At 42.0% G+C, this 17,200-nt stretch overlaps 1 pseudogene; it reads left to right on the top strand.

Moving 5' to 3' along the window:
• Positions 1-1,709: 1,709 nt before the first annotated feature.
• LOC143268042 (oocyte-specific homeobox protein 6 pseudogene) lies at positions 1,710-2,961 on the top strand (annotated as a pseudogene).
• The last annotated feature ends 14,239 nt before the right edge of the window (positions 2,962-17,200 follow it).

The following is a 17,200-nucleotide window of genomic DNA, read 5'->3' as shown; positions in this document are numbered from 1 at the left end:
CAGCTACACTAGTGGAAGCCCGTGAACTGTGGACTGGTGGCTGTGGAGCCCCCATGGGACTGGACTAGGCCCTCTGGACACAGAAAATGGTTGTTTGGCTCAAACTGTTTGTGTGGGGGGACACCCAGGCAGGGGGATCAGGATCTGTCCCTGGTCTATGGGCAGGCTTCTGGAACCGGTGCCTGTGGTGTGACACCTTGCACAGCCTTGGTGCAGTGGGAAGGGGCTTGGACCTGCCTAGCTCTGATGCTGGGCTCTGCTGACTCCATATGGGAGACCTCAATTTGGGGGATATGGGGATGCAGGGTGGATTAGGAAAGAGGGCTGGGGGTGGGAGGAGGGAGGGGGAGTGTCTGTGGATAGTATGTGGAGTGAGTAGAAAATTTCTTAAAAAAAAATGAAAAAAAGGAGCTGTCATCTGTGTACCAGATATAAGTATCAAAAAGACCTCTGCATATCCCAGGCCAGTGTGGGCTGATACCAGGTCAGTGTGGGCTACAGACTGACACTATGCCTCACCAAAACAAAATCTAAAAAGGATGGGTTGCAAGTCTCAGCAGACCCTTCCTCATCAAGAAGAGGTGAGCGAACCCAGTTTGTGGTGGACAACACCTTTCATCCCAGTGCAAAGGAGGCAGAGGCAGTTGAATCTCTATGATTTGGAGGCCAGCCTAATTGTTAGAGTGAAATATAGGCCAGTAAAGCCTAGATAGAGAAATCCCACCTCAGTTAAATAAAAGAGAAAGAAAGGAAGGAAGAAGGAAGGAGGGAGACAGAGGGTAGCAGGGGAAGAAAGATGACTGGTGCTTGTAAATTCTAGATGAAGTTCCTCCCCACTGCCAGCATCCCTGGGCTCACAGTTTTGTGTTAACCCAGGGGATATTTGTATGTATATTGCAATGTTGAGAAAACTTAGAGGCAGAGGAAACATAGAGAGGCAGGAAGAGAGAAAGGATGAGACCCCCATTTGATCCCTTCTGTAAAGGAAATTTGGAGCAAATGCTGGGAAGGCTTGATGGGTAAGACCTGGGGGTATGGAGCTCCTCTGATCCATTTCTCAATTACCAGGATTTCCAGTACAGGACCATACTCCAGTAGGATCACATCAGAACATGCCTTCATATCTACCAATGCCCAGAGAACCTCCAATAGATACAGAATACCCAAGAAACTTGGGCCTGCAATTTCTCCAAGGTCCCCCCCTGCACCCAAATCTCCAAATGTCTTCATGTGTACTAAGAGAATCCAGTTTCCAAATGCCTCAACAAACTGCAAGAGACATAAGTCTCCAAGTATCTGAAAGTCACCTAGTGCCCCCAGGAATTCCAGTGCAATCAAGCCTCCAAGGTTATCATTCAGGCCCTCTGAGCAATCTACGTCACTTACTATCTCAAAGGCCCCTAGTTCCTTGTGAAACTTCAATGCAATCAAGTTTCCAATGGCATCCAGGCCCCACTGGGGAACTAAGTCAGCACATGACTCAAAGTTCCCTAGTTCCTACAGGAGACCCAGTACAGTCAAGCCTCCAAAGACATCAAATCCCAGCAAGCCATCAAAATCTCCAGATGTCACAAAGTCCTCTATTTGCTGAAGCAACCTCAACACAGTCAAATCTCCAATGGCACCTAGACCCTGAGAGGGACATAGGTCCCCAAGTGTCCCCAGGACCATCAATGAAAACAAGTCCCTGTATGTATCCAGATCCCCTAATGAACCCAGGTCTCCCACCACTGGAAACCCACCCAGTGAACCCAAGTCCCCCGTTACCCTCATGTTCCCCAGGGAGTCCTGGTTTTGAGGATTCCCTAGACTCTCCAGAGCCCTCAGATGCATGCAGCAACCAGAAAGTTCCCCTAAACTCTCCGGAGAGAAAGAAGAAAACACGCACTGTGTATTCAAAGCGAGAAAAGGAGCTGCTGCAAGGACATTTCAATGACTGCATGCAACCAAGCGCGGAGAAATGCATGGAGCTGGCACAAAAGATTGGCGTGACAAAGCAACAGATCCAGGTCAGATTCTTGTCCCTCTCTCCTTCTGCTGCAATAGTGCTCCCCCATCAGGCACCTACACTCCTATCAGAACCCATACATCTAGTGTTTCTACAATGCTTGGGGCAGCTTGGCAAAGCTTTGAAAGTTGGACATATGTGTATCTGGGACTGGGCCTGACATTCTGCCTCAATCCGGGTTCCATCACGGAGCCACATTATCACCTCAGAGGTTCTCAGGGACCTAGATAGACATCAGCACTCCTAGTAATAGAAGGGCCTTCTAGCTGAAGCTTCCCTAGTCCTTAGGTGGAAGTCATACCCATCCCACCTTTCTACCTTTTTTTTTTTTTAAGAATCTAGATGTTCACATTTGTGTGTGTGTGTGGCGGGGGGTTATTAGTGCCAAGCTTTCCATGGAGCATCTTCCCTTCTGCCCCAGGCTTTGGCACACACGAGTTCATTTGGTGTCTTCTTTATTTTTCCAGATCTGGTTCAAGAACCAACGGGCCAAGTACAAACGGAAGAATGCTTCAACAGGAGCACTAGTGACAAGTAGAAGCTGTGAAGGTGTTTCTGAGTCAACCAGTTCCTGTGGTCCCTTATCTGAACTTGCCCCTGCCAATGGAGAGTCCATGTCTCCAGGTGCATCTTGTGTGGGCTCCATTCCCAACCTCAACCCCTGCCTGGAAGCTTCTCTCCATGGTGATCAGGCCTGTGAGGGTGCCGGGTGTAGTCCCAAAGAGAACCTGTTTGATTTTGAATCCCCACTTGCAGCTGCCCACTCTGGCCAACCCGAAGCAAATGAAGCCCCAACTGACCCAGCAGTAGCTGAAGGTACAGCCTCAGCTGAATCTCCCCTTCCCATGGCACCTGCACCCCAAGTACCAGAGGATGCTCAAGACACAGATTCATCTTCTGATAAGCTCTGGCAACAAGTCCTTAAGGACTTGGACGAATTAGAGGACTGTTAGACTTGGCCCAACATTTTCAGTGAATTTGCCTTTTCCCAATTTAATTTTCTCAGTTTTTGTAATATATGAAATAATTATATAAGTATATCCCTATATAGAACTAGTATGTATATATGTAGCCCAGGTTGGCCCTGGGTTCAGGTCATACTCCCCCTGCCTCCTGAGTGCTATGACTCCATATGTATGAAACATGCATATTTTACTATGAACTTATTTTCATAACTAATGAGTCATTTATTCTGTTGCTTTAAATAAAGTGTTTATTGACACAACTTAATGTGTTGTATTTTTTTCTATAACTTAAAGTTTTTGTTGATTATTTGGACATTTCACATAATGCACACCAATCACATTCGCTTCCCAGTCCTCCCAGGTACACCCTCAACCCTGTGACCTACCGCAGAACAGAAGGAAAAAAAGAAAAATACCAAGTCCAATTTGTTGCCCATACACTCACTGCAGCATTGTCAAACTTCCAGTGACTAGACCCTTAAAGACAACCAAGTCCTTCTCTTCTGCACCCTCAACAGAAGCCATCTGCTATGAAGTATTACACTCCAGCAATCTCTTCACAATTTTTAAAAGTTCTCTTCAATGGCTTCTTTAGTGGGTAGCTATTCCAACCTTGATCTGGAAGTTCCAAACCCCATTGAGGCTTTGATAACTGTCATGCCTACAAGGCAGGGCCAAGAGAGGACCCTGAAGACATGAGATCTGAATGCGCTGACTCTCTTGGTGCCTGGACACTGGACACTGGAGGTAGACCAAGCAAAGTTCTCCAGAGAACACCACCAGACTGCAACATACCATTCCCAGACCCTGCAACCCACCTATCCCTTCACTTGTAAGTTATGCCACTAAAAAAAAAAAAAAAACCTCCCTTTTAACTACATGGAGTGGCCTTAATAATTTCACCAATATCTGGCGCCCAATGAGAGGCAAATTCCAAAGGCCTGGGTGACTACCATCCCCAACCCCCATTGGGGACTTCCTGGGATTAAAGAAATGTGTCTTTCCCAAGCAAGACATGAGGTCTCAAGTCCTGGGATTAAAGGTGTGTGCCACCACTGTCTGGCCAATATATCTAATCTAATGACTGTTCTGTTCTATGACCCCAGATAAATTTTATTATGGTAAACAATAAGTTGGGGGATACAATATATTACCACAAAATCCATCTTCTGCTCCATGTCTACTGTGTGGTGGTACATGCTGGTAATCTGTAATCCCAGCTTCTATAGGTGATTATGAGCTACACAGCAAGTTCAAGTTCTCCTATCTCACTGGCTTATAGCAAGAGCAGCTACAGAACCAGTGTCTTCCCAGATGTCAAAGAAGTAGGATAAAATTTCTACCTAGAGAATGAGGTTTTCACAAGGAAGAACAAATATCTAGTAAGGACAGAATGTCTCTTACTTAGTAGCAACTAAAGAGCTTGGTAAAAGCACACTCAAGGGAACTGTGCCTCTAATGTCAACATGTTCAAATCAGGTTGTGATGGCTCCTCCTGGTTGTCAACATGACTATATCTGGAATGAACTATAATCCAGATATGGAAGGCACACTTGTGATCCAGATCTTGAGGCAGGAAGGCAATAGGTCTTTGATTAAATCTTGAGCCTGGATTACACACACCTTTAATCCAGTCCTTGAAGCTGGAAGGCACACCTTTAATCTGGGCCATACCTTCTGTCTCAATACAATATAAGGGCAATGGAAGTAGGAAGGGTAATCTTTGCCTGCTTGCCCTCACTTCCATAAGGCCATCCATTACTTCCTGAGGTTCAAGCAAATCAGCCAAGACACCAAGCCTTCTGGGACTGAGCAGCTCATGGATTCTTCTATTTTCCATTCATAATTAGTCATTGTTGGACTGTGAGTCATTCCATTAAATTCATATATTTATATGCATTTATTAAGTAACTGCTGTGACTCTAGAGAACCCTGACTAATACACAGGGGGATGCGAACTTCACAGTCATTGTCATTCACACAGTGAGTTTGAGATCAGCCTGGGCTACAGAAACCCAGTATCTACTCTCCCTGGGAACATAATTCTGAGAGTCAGAGATCCGAAGCTTAGGATATGGTGTAATTAATGTTCTTGTTACTATCCCGGTGACCTGAGTTTTATTCCCGTGGTTCACATGGTGGAAGGAGAAAAACACTTTTAATATGTTATCTCCTGACCTGGAGATGTGGGCTCTGGAAGGCTGGAGACCAAACACACACAGAAAAGACATGCAATACATTTTTTTTAATCTAGTTCCTATATATTTTCTTCCAAATTCACAGTAATGTGGGTTGATCTCAGGATCTCATACAAACCTAGACAAGTGCTCTGTGAAAGAGCCTCACCTAGGCCTACTTGGTTAAATTTCCATTGGATTTAGTAGCTAATTTTAATCAACTGAAGATGTCAAGAAAGCTTCCTGTGTATTAGCCAGTATAGTAAGCTCTTGCCTGACACAGGCTTCCTGAACAACTAACAGGTTGTTGTTCTCCTATTTGGAGAAAATATTTAAGCCCCGGTTCTTGGAGTAAAAGTCCAACAGACAGTGGGTCCAGACAAAGTGCACAATCAAGTTGTTTCCCAGTGAGTTGGTGGCCTGAATATAGTGTGTATATGGTGGGTTTGTGGAGAGGGTTTCTTGGTGATACAGAGAGGGTGATAGGCGAAGAAGAGCCTTTGGTAGCATTATGGAGTTAGTTTGTGTGTCTGGAGGGTGAGGTCTACCATATGCCCTGTACATGGGAAGAGGGTCAGGTAGAGAGAAAGTTTGAAGACCTGAAGTGATTCCTGTTCCACACGACATTGGAAAAATGCTCCAAAGTCTTAATGATGATATATGAGATCTGTGGAGCTTGTGTGATCCATTTGCCTCCTTCCAGGTTCTCCAGTACATGAACCTACTTAAAGTAGGATCACATCCCAGTATATTTCCATGTCCACCAATGCATAGGTGTCTTCCAAAAAATTCAGCCAATTCAAGAAACTTAAGGCCCCATATACCCGAAGTTCTCCCTCACATCCACATTTTTTTTTTTTTTTGGTTTTTTGAGACAGGGTTTCTCTGTGTAGCTTTGAGCCTTTCCTGGAACTCACTTAGTATCCCAGGCTGGCCTTGAACTCACAGAGATCCACCTGGCTCTGCCTCCTGAGTGCTGGGATTAAAGGCATGCACCACCACCGCCCGGCCCCCACATCCACATTTCTAACTATATTCATATGCACCTTTGGAAACAGGTTTCCAGATGGCTCAAGATTCTGCAAGGAAGTTAAATCTCCAAATGTCTCAAAGTCCCCTCTTTCCTCCAGGAACACTAATGCAATCATGTAGATGTAATCAACCATCTTATTAAGTAAGAAACACAGAGCCAATGTAAAAGAGAAAGTCAAGAGGTCAGAACTCAGAGCTACAACCTTACCCTTACTCCTGCAGTGCTCCTACCTCTCCAAAAGAGAGCTACTTCCTGTGTGTTTGTCTTTAATATAGTCTTTCTGTTCTGCCTTCTCATTGGTTGCAAACCCAAACACATGACTGCCCTATCACTGCCTATAAGTACAGCCCTCCAGGTCTTAAAAGTGTATGTCTCCAATGCTGGTTGTATCCCTGAACACACAGAGATCTATGGGATTTAAGGTGTGTGCCACCACCACCGCTGCCGCCGCCACCACCACCACCACCACCACCACCACAACCACCACACTCTTTCTATGGCTCTAAGAGCTCTGACCGCCAGGCAACTTTGTTTATTAGCATACAATGAAAATCACATTTCAGTACAAATAAAATGCCACCATATTTCCCCTTTTCTATTTTAATAAAAAGAGAAAAAGCAAAAGGTTATAACTAACAAAAGAAAAACTATATACAAAAGTACAATAACTATATACAATATACACAACTAACAAATACCTAAACAATGTCTAGTCCATTTATATTTGACAAATCACAGAAAATAATTCCATTATCTATCCTATTTTGGTAAGTCCAAAATGTATCTAATTCACTTTCTATCCTAATTATTCTTCAACTATAACTAACTAATCTTCAACTATAACTAACTAATCTTCAACTCCCTCAGAGACCCAAGAAGGAAATAATATTAGCTAACAAAAATAAAAACAGGAAGTGCATGCAAGCAACTTCCAAAAAATTTGTGAGTTGACAGAAACAGCCAGCTGCCTGGACAGTCACCTGAGGTTTCTCTGCAGTGTTGGGGCATCATCTTCAGCCTATAGGCTTAGCGTATCTGATAGACTCATTTGTGAAGTAGGATGTACACAAGGTCAACAGTTCAACCTCACATTGGGTGAGAGCAGTCCATGTACCAGAAACACCTGAATTCCACTAGTGTCATGTCATGATTCAGGATTTTAAATTCTAGAAATTGTTGACTTTTTTTTTAAATTCAGCTGTCCATTCTTCTTGGCTGTGTATATATGGCTTCATCTCAGCATCCCCTTCTTCTCCACATCCCTCTATTAAATTCCATTCTACTATTGAGGGGTATGATCTTTCAGCTGCTGTTCCATTGCACAACAGAAGCCATCGACCAAGTGCCTGTTAAGCTGCCTTCGAAGAAAAGGGCACTGTACATTTTCTGGATTGCAAAGGCCACTTCAGGGATGGGGCCATATTACCCTGGCCTCAGAAGATGCCTTTTGATAAAGCCATAACCACACTTGTTTTGTCAAGAATCACTAGTCCTTTGTTTCGTGTTCTGTCTGTCCATTCTGTCCTGTTGATTCGAGGATACTTTGTTGTCCAGTGGCTAACTTTTGCCACAATGTAAGTTAACTTCATATGCAGTTTCTTCAATGCCCATATTTTCTCTGAAGTAGATTGGTACTGCCAGGAGCCGACATGTCTCAAAAAAGAAAAATTTCTAAGTTATTAAAACATTTTAAATGCCATATTCTGTAGATCTCTGAAGGGTTTGAAGATGACCTGTCTAAAATATATTTTCTCAATTTTTAAAACATTTCTAATATGACTACAAGTTCTATTGTAATGTCTAACTACTAACTTTCATTTCTTTTTTTTTTTTTTTTTTGGTTTTTCGAGACAGGGTTTCTCTGTGTAGCTTTGCGCCTTTCCTGGAGCTCACTTGGTAGCCCAGGCTGGCCTCGAACTCACAGAGATCCGCCTGGCTCTGCCTCCCGAGTGCTGGGATTAAAGGCGTGCGCCACCAACGCCCGGCTAACTTTCATTTCTTTATATCCTAATATTTGGTTATAATAACATTTGAGGATCACAAAATACAATTAGAAATATACATATAGCATTTTCTAACAATATCAATTTCAAATTTGTATACAATATAAAACAATCCAATCCAATATATTTAAAACTAATAATTGTCTTTTTCTCTTCTTTTTTTTTTAAAACAAGAACCTTAAATCTAATCTCCTTTGCTTAGCCTTTTTCCTAACCCTTGACAACAACTTGTAACCAAACCCCCTAAACAATGAAAATTATCCTAGACCCAAAACCCATTAAAAGGACCAAAAAACCACCTGCCCCACACCACCTCTTTGGGAATGTGGGTGTCATATTCTTAAAATTGCTTCCTCATGGGTATGGGTGATGTTATCTTTATCCTGAAAGAAATTTTTTTTTTTGGTTTTTCTAGACAGGGTTTCTCTGTGTAGCTTTGCGCCATTCCTGGGACTCACTTGGTAGCCCAGGCTGGCCTCGAACTCACAGAGATCCACCTGGCTCTGCCTCCCGAGTGCTGGGATTAAAGGTGTGCGCCACCACCGCCCGGCCTGAAAGAAAAAATTTAGGTTAATTGTCAAATTCTAGGAAAAGTAACTATATCCTTTATTATCCAGTCTGTGTATAATGCCAAAGTTCAGGGTTTATCTCAAGTCCTTATTCAAGTAGTCTTTGAGACTGGATCATCTCAGCTAGTCATCTCAAAATTGCTCTGAGCACTGTGTAGTTCAAAGCTGATCTGTAGATGATGTTTGTCAGATTAATGATATTATTATTGTCCACATGGAATTGTTGTTGTGGGGCCCCATCTTCTTTCTGGAGACCTCAGTTGATGTTAGGCCTGGCAGTGATTTCCTGCAGAAAACTAATAAGAGACTCAAACACAAAGACATATATATGAAGCTAATTGAAGCTTTTTTTCTAGAATTAGTTAGTACTCTATATGACCATTCATATCTTAACAAAGTTTAAAATGCATATATATGTGTATATATAAATCTTGTAAATTTTGATATAAAATTCATACTTTAAGAAAAGTTTAAAGAATCAGAATAGAATCAAAAAGTTGAGATTAGTAATAAAATAGTCCCTTAATTAATTTGGCTTTTGTCCTGTCCCATAGCAGAAGATGGCTCTTTTATTCTGGCATGATACAGGGAGTTTGCATTTTCCTTTTAACAACATGCTTGAGTTTAAAGAAGGAGTGAGCCATTCTCCAACTCCAAAGTCAGCTTTAGATTTTAATTGAACTGGGACTATTAGAAGACCAATAGTGTTAAATCTTTAGAGAAAAGCAGAAACAAACATTTAGGAAGACATAAAAATTTTTAGATAATATATACCCATACGCCGTTTCACTCTGTTTCCTGGGATAGATGATTTGTCCCTTTTCTTCAGTTGTCTCATTTATCCAGTGTTCTTCAGTTTCCTTAACCTTCATTCTCCTAAAAGACAAAAACAAAAACCTTTCCCCAAGACTAATTTTGGGGATGTTCCTTTTTGGCAAGTTATTATCTGATTAAATGAAAAGGCATGTGTTACTGGTACAAGTTAGTTTAAATTGGATGTTCATGCTGGTTGATGAACTATCACCTCCTCTAATTAAGAGGTCTCTCTTGTTCAAATTGAACCTTTATCAAATTTTTTTTAGTTTAAAGCCAGATTTGAAGCAAGCTTTAATTCAATACTGACCAGGTGGATGGGCTCTGGCCAGGTCCATACCCAGGTTCCCAGGCAATGGCCATCTTTATCAATTTTGATGGTACCCACAGCTTATCTTCTCCTGTAGAAACAAAAGCAAAACCTCTTCTCCAACATAACACATACCTTGGTTTCCATTCTGAGGTCAGCACATCCTTAAAGTATATAGGCTGATTTAATTCTGTAGTTTTTTCTATTATCCAGTGTCTCTCTGCAGCTGTTGATCTTTTCTCATTGGCATTGAGAAAATTCAAAGTTAATAGAGCATTATGCAGTCTATTTCTGGGGGGTTTGTTACCCCTTTCTGTTTATTTAGCATATCCTTTAGAGTTCTGTTTGGTCTTTCTATGACTGCTTGACCTGTAGGTGACCCATCCAGCAGGCCAGGTTATTAGGTGTGACTCGAGGAGGCACTTCCTAAAAATCCAATGGGGGCGAGAGAGAAAGGAGACCAAGCACGTAAAAAAGACAGAGTCAGTCTGAGTTGCATCAAGGTCTTGTTTATTGCAAGGGAAAGCAGGCTTATATATACTGGGGGATAGGAAAAGTGAATAGGGGAAGGGGGGTGATGGAAAATTCCTGAAGAATAGGATCAGGGTGAGGTCTCTTTGGTCCAAAGCTTGTGCAACCGGCATGTTTTAGGAAGTTATTCTAAAAGTACATTTGTGGTTTTTTGTTTTGTTTTTTTTTTATTATTATTATTATTATTTTACAACACCATTCAGTTCAACATAATAGCCACAGAATCCCCTGTTCTCCCCCTCTCGCCCACCCCTCCCCCCAGCCCACCCCCCATTCCCACCTCCTCCAGATCAAGGTCTCCCCCGAGGACCGGGGTTGACCTGGTAGACTCAGTCCAGGCAGGTCCATTCCCCCCTCCCAGACCGAGCCAAGTGTCCCTGCATAAGTCCCAGGATTCAAACAGCCAACTCATGCAACGAGCCCAGGACCTGGCACCAATGCACAGCTGCCTCCCAAACAGATCAAGCCAACTGACTGTCTCACGCATTCAGGGGGCCTGATCCAGTTGGGGGCCCCTCAGCCTTTGGTTCATAGATCCTGTGCTTCCATTCATTTGGTTATTTATCCCGGTGCTTTATCCAACCTTGGCTTCAACAATTCTCGCTCATATAAACCCTCTTCATACTCACTAATTAGACTCCCAGTGCTCCACCAGGGGCCCAGCCGTGGATGTCTGCCTTCAGATTCCTCAGTCCTTGGATGGGGTTTATGGCACCACTATTTGGGTGTCTGGCCATCCCATCACCAGAGTAGGTCAGTTCCTGCCGTCTCTCGACCATTGCCAGCAGTCTTTTGCGGGGGTATCTTTGTGGATCTCCGTGGGCCTCCCTAGCTCTCTGCTTCCTCCCCTTCTCACCTTCTCATGTGGTCTTCATTTACCATGGTCTCCTATTCCTTGTTCTCCCTCTCTTTTCTTGATCCAGCTAGGATCTCCCACTCTTTCCCTCGACTGTCGCCCTTCATTGTTCCCACTCATGACCAGGCTATTCATGTAGATCTTGTCCATTTCTCCGTGTCTTTTTTGGGGTCCCGTTTTCCAGGTAGCCTCACTGGTGATGTGAGTAGCAGTCTAGTCATCCTTGTTCCACATCTAGCATCTTCCTATGAGTGAGTACATACCATATTTGTCTTTCTGAGTCTGGGTTACCTCACTCAGGATGATTTTTTCTAGATCCATCCATTTGCCTGCAAACCGTGTGATGTCGTTGTTTTTCTCTGCTGAGTAGTATTCCATTGTGTATATGTGCCACAATTTATTTATCCATTCTTCAGTTGAAGGGCATCTAGGTTGTTTCCAGGTTTTGGCTATTACAAACAATGCTGATATGAACATAGCTGAGCAAGTGCTCTTGTGGTATGATTGAGCATTTCTTGGGTATATGCCCAGGAGTGGTATAGCTGGATCTTGGGGGAGATTGATTCCCAATTTTCTAAGAAAGCGCCATATTGATTTCCAAAGTGGTTGTACAAGCTTGCATTCCCACCAGCAGTGGAGGAGAGTTCCCCTAGTTCCACATCCTCTCCAGCATAAAGTGTCTTCAGTGGTTTTGATCTTAGCCACTCTGACAGGCGTAAGGTGGTATCTCAGAGTTGTCTTGATTTGCATTTCCCTGATGATTAGGGAAGTTGAGCAATTCCTTAAATGTCTTTCAGCCATTTGGGATTCCTCTGTTGAGAATTCTCTGTTTAGTTCTAAAGCCCATTTCTCAATTGGACTGTTGGTCCTTTTGATGTCTAATTTCTTGAGTTCCTTATATATTCTGGATATCAGTCCTCTGTCAGATGTGGGGTTGGTGAAGATTGTAGAGAGCCCATTGGCTGAATTACTTTGTTAATTGCTCTAAAGTCTGTTACCATTCTCCATTTACCAGATTTCTTTTTAATAATAAATACAGGAGAATTCCAAGGGCTGGTTGATGCTTCAATATGATGAGCATTTAACTGGTCTTCTACCAGCTCTTCTAAAGCCTGGAGTTTCTCTCTTGTTAAAGGCCATTGCTGGACCCATACAGGCTTGTCTGTTAACCATTTTAAAGGTGGAGCTGTTGGTGTCTTGGAAAGTTCATCAGTTGTTGTGCCCTGTTCTTGTATAATATGGATGGCTGGTGACTACTCATTAGAACAATACCTTCTAATTTTTCTCCCCGAAACATGTGCTAATTTATGATTTGTTTCAGAGATTGGAGGGATGTTAATCTGAGTATTCCATTGTTGCAACAAGTCTTGACCCCACAGGTTCATAGCTATGTTAGCCACATATGGTTTTAATTTTCTTCTCTGCCCTTTAGCACCTATACATTCCAGCCATCTTGCACTCTGTTCCACCTGAGATAATGTCCCAATTCCTAACAGGTGAACATTTACCTCCTGAAGAGACCAAGTTGGATGCATAAATTCTGGTGCAATTATGGTAATGTCCGTGCCTGTGTCTACCAGACCAGACAACAAAACACCATTTATTTTTACTGTTAATTTTGGTCTTTGTTTATTAATAGAAGTTTGCCAAAAATTTTTCTTTATGTTTTCTCCTGAATTTTCTATTCTCTCTGTTTCATCATCCTGAACAGCATGATTGATTCCAATAGGCATTTGGTTATTTAACTGCTCTGAGCAGGCTGCAGGAAAGGTTTGAACTTGATTTGCTATGGGGGCCTGCATGAGGCCCCTCTGGGAGTTTCCCGAAGACTGAGGCAAAGGATTACCCTGTCTGTCCTTTGTTGATCTACATTCGTTGGTCCAGTATTTTCCCTTACCACACCTTCTGCATACTCCAGAAGGAAGGGGCATTCTGTTGTCATTGTTCCTTGAAGAAACATTGTTTCTAGGAATGACCTGTTTACAGTCCCTTTTCAAATGTCCTTGCTTTCCACATCCAAAACATCTAACATTCCTCTCAAACCTTTTGAATTTGCTTCTCCTACCCACATATCATCATGCTCATGAGCCTCAACATTAACCATATCTCTAATCCAATCTTCCAAAGGTGCAGATCTTGCCTTTAATGGCCTGATTATTCTTTTGCATGCTGCATTTGCATTCTCAAAGGCCAAAGATTCAATTATTATCTTACTAGCTTCTGAATCCGAGACCATTCTCTTTACTGCTAAAACCAGTCTTTATAAAAAATCTGTGAAAGATTCTTTTGGGCCTGAAATAACCTTTGTAAATGACTCGGGTTTTTTTCCTGGTTCCTCACCTCTGTCCCATGAATTTAAGGCTGCTGTTCAATATAAAATTAGAGTTTGGACATCATATAAACATTGTGTTTGTACTGAAGCATATTGGCCTTCTCCAATAAGCTGATCCTGGAAAACTTGTATTCCTTTATCCCTCCATTGTTTTTCTATGTTTTTTGCCTCATCCTTGAACCAAGTTAAAAACTGGGTGGGTTCAAGAACAGCTTGTGCCAACTCTCGCCAGTCCTGTGGTACAATCCTATTATATGTTGACCAAGAGTTTAACATTTGCTTTACATGTGGGGAATGCATGCCATAAAATACTATTGCCTCCTTAAACCTTAGTAAATCCAACATTTCAATTGGAGCCCAAATATTTTGTGTAGTCATTTGATCAGGCAACTGCTGTACGGTTACAGGATAAATTAAGGGTGACTGTGTGAAAACAGGCTTTCTTTCTGTAACCTTATGATCCAAACTTGAAACAACTTTAATGTTAATTTCTTTTGTCTGAATTTTTACAGGTTTAACAATTTTTTTCTAAAGCTGTCATTCTGGCACTTAAATTGACTATCTTTTTAAATAGTAAAATGAGGATAAGCATAGTAATAAACTGCATAATTCGATCAATATTAATCTTCTCATATATGTTCCATTGTCAGACTGCCTAAAATTTCAAACAAAACCCAATCTTCCAATGTACACATAAAACCCATTTTTTTTAAAATGTGGAAAAATTTCTTTTTTAAATAGTTTCCTTTAAAATATCTGATATGTTGTGACTTACAATATCTGCGTAGAACAGTAGAAATCCAAGGGAATTTCAAAACAGCCACCTAATGTCCAAGGTGTGAATCCAGAGAGAGAAAGAGAGAAGGCAAGAAAGTATAGCCAGCTAAAGGTTAAATCCAGCCATGAGTTCACTCTTGAGCTGAGTCAAGGCTTGGCTCTGGCTTCCTTAAGGTCCAACCACATGCGTTGGCTTTATAGGCAGGGGCCCTGTTTGGCAGGGCAGGCCTGAGTTGTTTGTAGCACCACCTGCTTTAAGCAAGTAGCTCACGGTTAGTCAGGCCTGAGGCCAAGTTGACCTGGGCCTGGGCTAGGGAGCCGGCCACCCTTGTGGGAAACTGGACCTGCCGCCAAGCCAAGCAGTTTTTAATGGATTCTTGTCATACTGGCTGCCAGATGTCTCCAGTGGCACTCAGATCCTGAAAGGAGCCTAGGCCCCCAAGAGTTTCCAGGACCATCAATGAAACCAAGTCCCCCAAGGCATACAGGTCACCCAACACTGGGAACCCAATCAGTGCATCCTAGTCACAAGATACCCTCAAGTTCCTCCCTGAATTGTGAGGGTTCCCTAGGCCCAATGATGATGGGTTCAGAGAAATATGGTGACCAGCAACGTGACCCTAAGGTCTGAGGAAGCAACGAAAGGAACCCACAGTGTATTCAAGCGAACAGAAGCTCCTCCTCTTAGAACATTTTGATCAGTACATGTACCCAAACATGGAGCAACAGGTGAAGCTGGCACTACTGATTGGGGTTATGGAGTATGAGATCAAGGTCTGTCTTTCTCTTGTTATCTCTCTCCCGCAGCTAGAATAGTCATGGAACCTGTAAATTTATCAGAATACACACTCTCCATGATTCTTCAATGCTTGAGGCAGCTTGAACACTTGTAGAAGGTATAACTATGTGCATCCATAACTGGATCTGGTTATTCTTCAAACTGAGTACCAGTATAGAGGCATATTATCACCTTGGCAGGGTCTCAGTGAACCAGACATAAGGGACCATTGTAAAACCCCAGACATTCTAGCTGCAGATTCCCTTCCTTTTTTGTCAAATCATAAACTATCCTACAGTCTTACATTTTTTTTACAGCCCCAGAGCTTTTTTTTAAGGGGGTAGTTGATAGAGACTAGATTTCCAATCAGCATGTTTATCTGGGCACATAGGACTTCATCTAACAATTTTTTTTTGTCCTTCCAGATATGGTTCAAGAACCAACGTGGAAGGTGCAAATGGAAGAATCCCAAGAATGTGGAAGAACTTCCAGAGTCAACTGGAAGTTCTCAAGATGTTTCTGGGCCAACCCACTACCAGGGTCAGTTATCGCCTGATTTTCATTTGAAAAAGATCTTGATGGACATTGCATATTCATTACAGGAAACATCCACCAAGATGAAGTCTCTATTATGAGCATTTATGCCCCATATACAAAGGTACCCACATTCATAAAAGAAACATTACTGGGGCTGGGGAGATGGCTCAGAGCTTAAGAGCACTGACTGCTCTTCCAGAGGTCCTGAGTTCAATTCCCAGCAACCATATGGTGGCTCACAGCCATCTGTAACAAGATCTGATGCCCTCTTCTGGCCTGCAGTCATACATGCTGTATATATAATAAATAAATAAATCTTTAAAAAAAAAGAAACATTACTAAAGCTTAAAATGCATATCAAACCCCACACATTAGTAGTGGGAGATTTCAACACACCACTCTCAACAAAAGACAGATCTACCAGACTGAAAACTTAACAAAGAAATAAAGGACCTAACACATGTTATGACTCCAATGGAGATAATAGATATCTAGAGAACATTCCATCCTAACACAAAAGAATATACCTTCTTCTCAGCACCCCATGGAACCTTCTCAAAAATTGACCACATGCTTGGTCATGAAGCAAATCTCAACAGATACAAAAACATTGGAATAACCTCCACTATCTTATCAGAATACCATGCCTTAAAGTTAGACTTCAACAACAACAAAAATCATAGAAAACCTACAAACTCATGGAAACTGAATAATGCCCCCCTGAAACATCAATGGGTCAAGGAAGAAATAAAGAAAGAAATTAAAGATCTTCTAGAATTCAGTGAAAATGAAAGTACAACATACCTAAACTTATGAGACACTATGAAAGCAGTGCTAAGAGGAAAATTCATGGCTCTAAATGCACACATAAAGAAGATGGAGAAATCCCATACCAATGAATTAACATCACAACTGAAAGCTCTAGAACAAAAAGAAGCATACTTACCCAGGAGAAATAGATGCCAGGAAATAATCAAATTGACGGCTGAAATCATCAAAATAGAAACCAAGAGAACCATAAAAAAAAAATCAATGAAACAAAGAGTTGGTTCTTTGAAAAAATCAAGAAGATAGACAAACCCTAGCCAAATTAAGCAAAAGGCAAAGAGAGAGCACCCAAATTAACAAAATCAGAAAGGAAAAGGGAAACAAACAACATGCAATGAGGATATCCAGAGACTCATCAGGTCATACTTCAAAAACATGTACTATACAGAAATAGAAAATTTGGGCCGGGCGGTGGTGGCGCACGCCTTTAATCCCAGCACTCGGGAGGCAGAGGCAGGTGGATCTCTGTGAGTTCGAGGCCAGCCTGGGCTACTAAGTGAGTTCCAGGAAAGGCGCAAAGCTACACAAAGAAACCCTGTCTCGAAAAAAAAAAAAAAAAAAAAAAAAAAAGAAAATTTGGAAGAAATGGACAATTTTCTAGATAGATACCATATACAAAAATTAAAACAACTGCTGATAAACCATTTAAATGAAACAATAACCCCTAAAGAAATAGAAACAGT

Source organism: Peromyscus maniculatus, chromosome 12, assembly GCF_049852395.1.
Source record: "Peromyscus maniculatus bairdii isolate BWxNUB_F1_BW_parent chromosome 12, HU_Pman_BW_mat_3.1, whole genome shotgun sequence".
Classification (NCBI taxonomy): Eukaryota; Metazoa; Chordata; class Mammalia; order Rodentia; family Cricetidae; genus Peromyscus; species Peromyscus maniculatus.
Note: the sequence above shows the minus strand (reverse complement) of the source record. Positions and strands in the feature narration are given on the sequence as shown.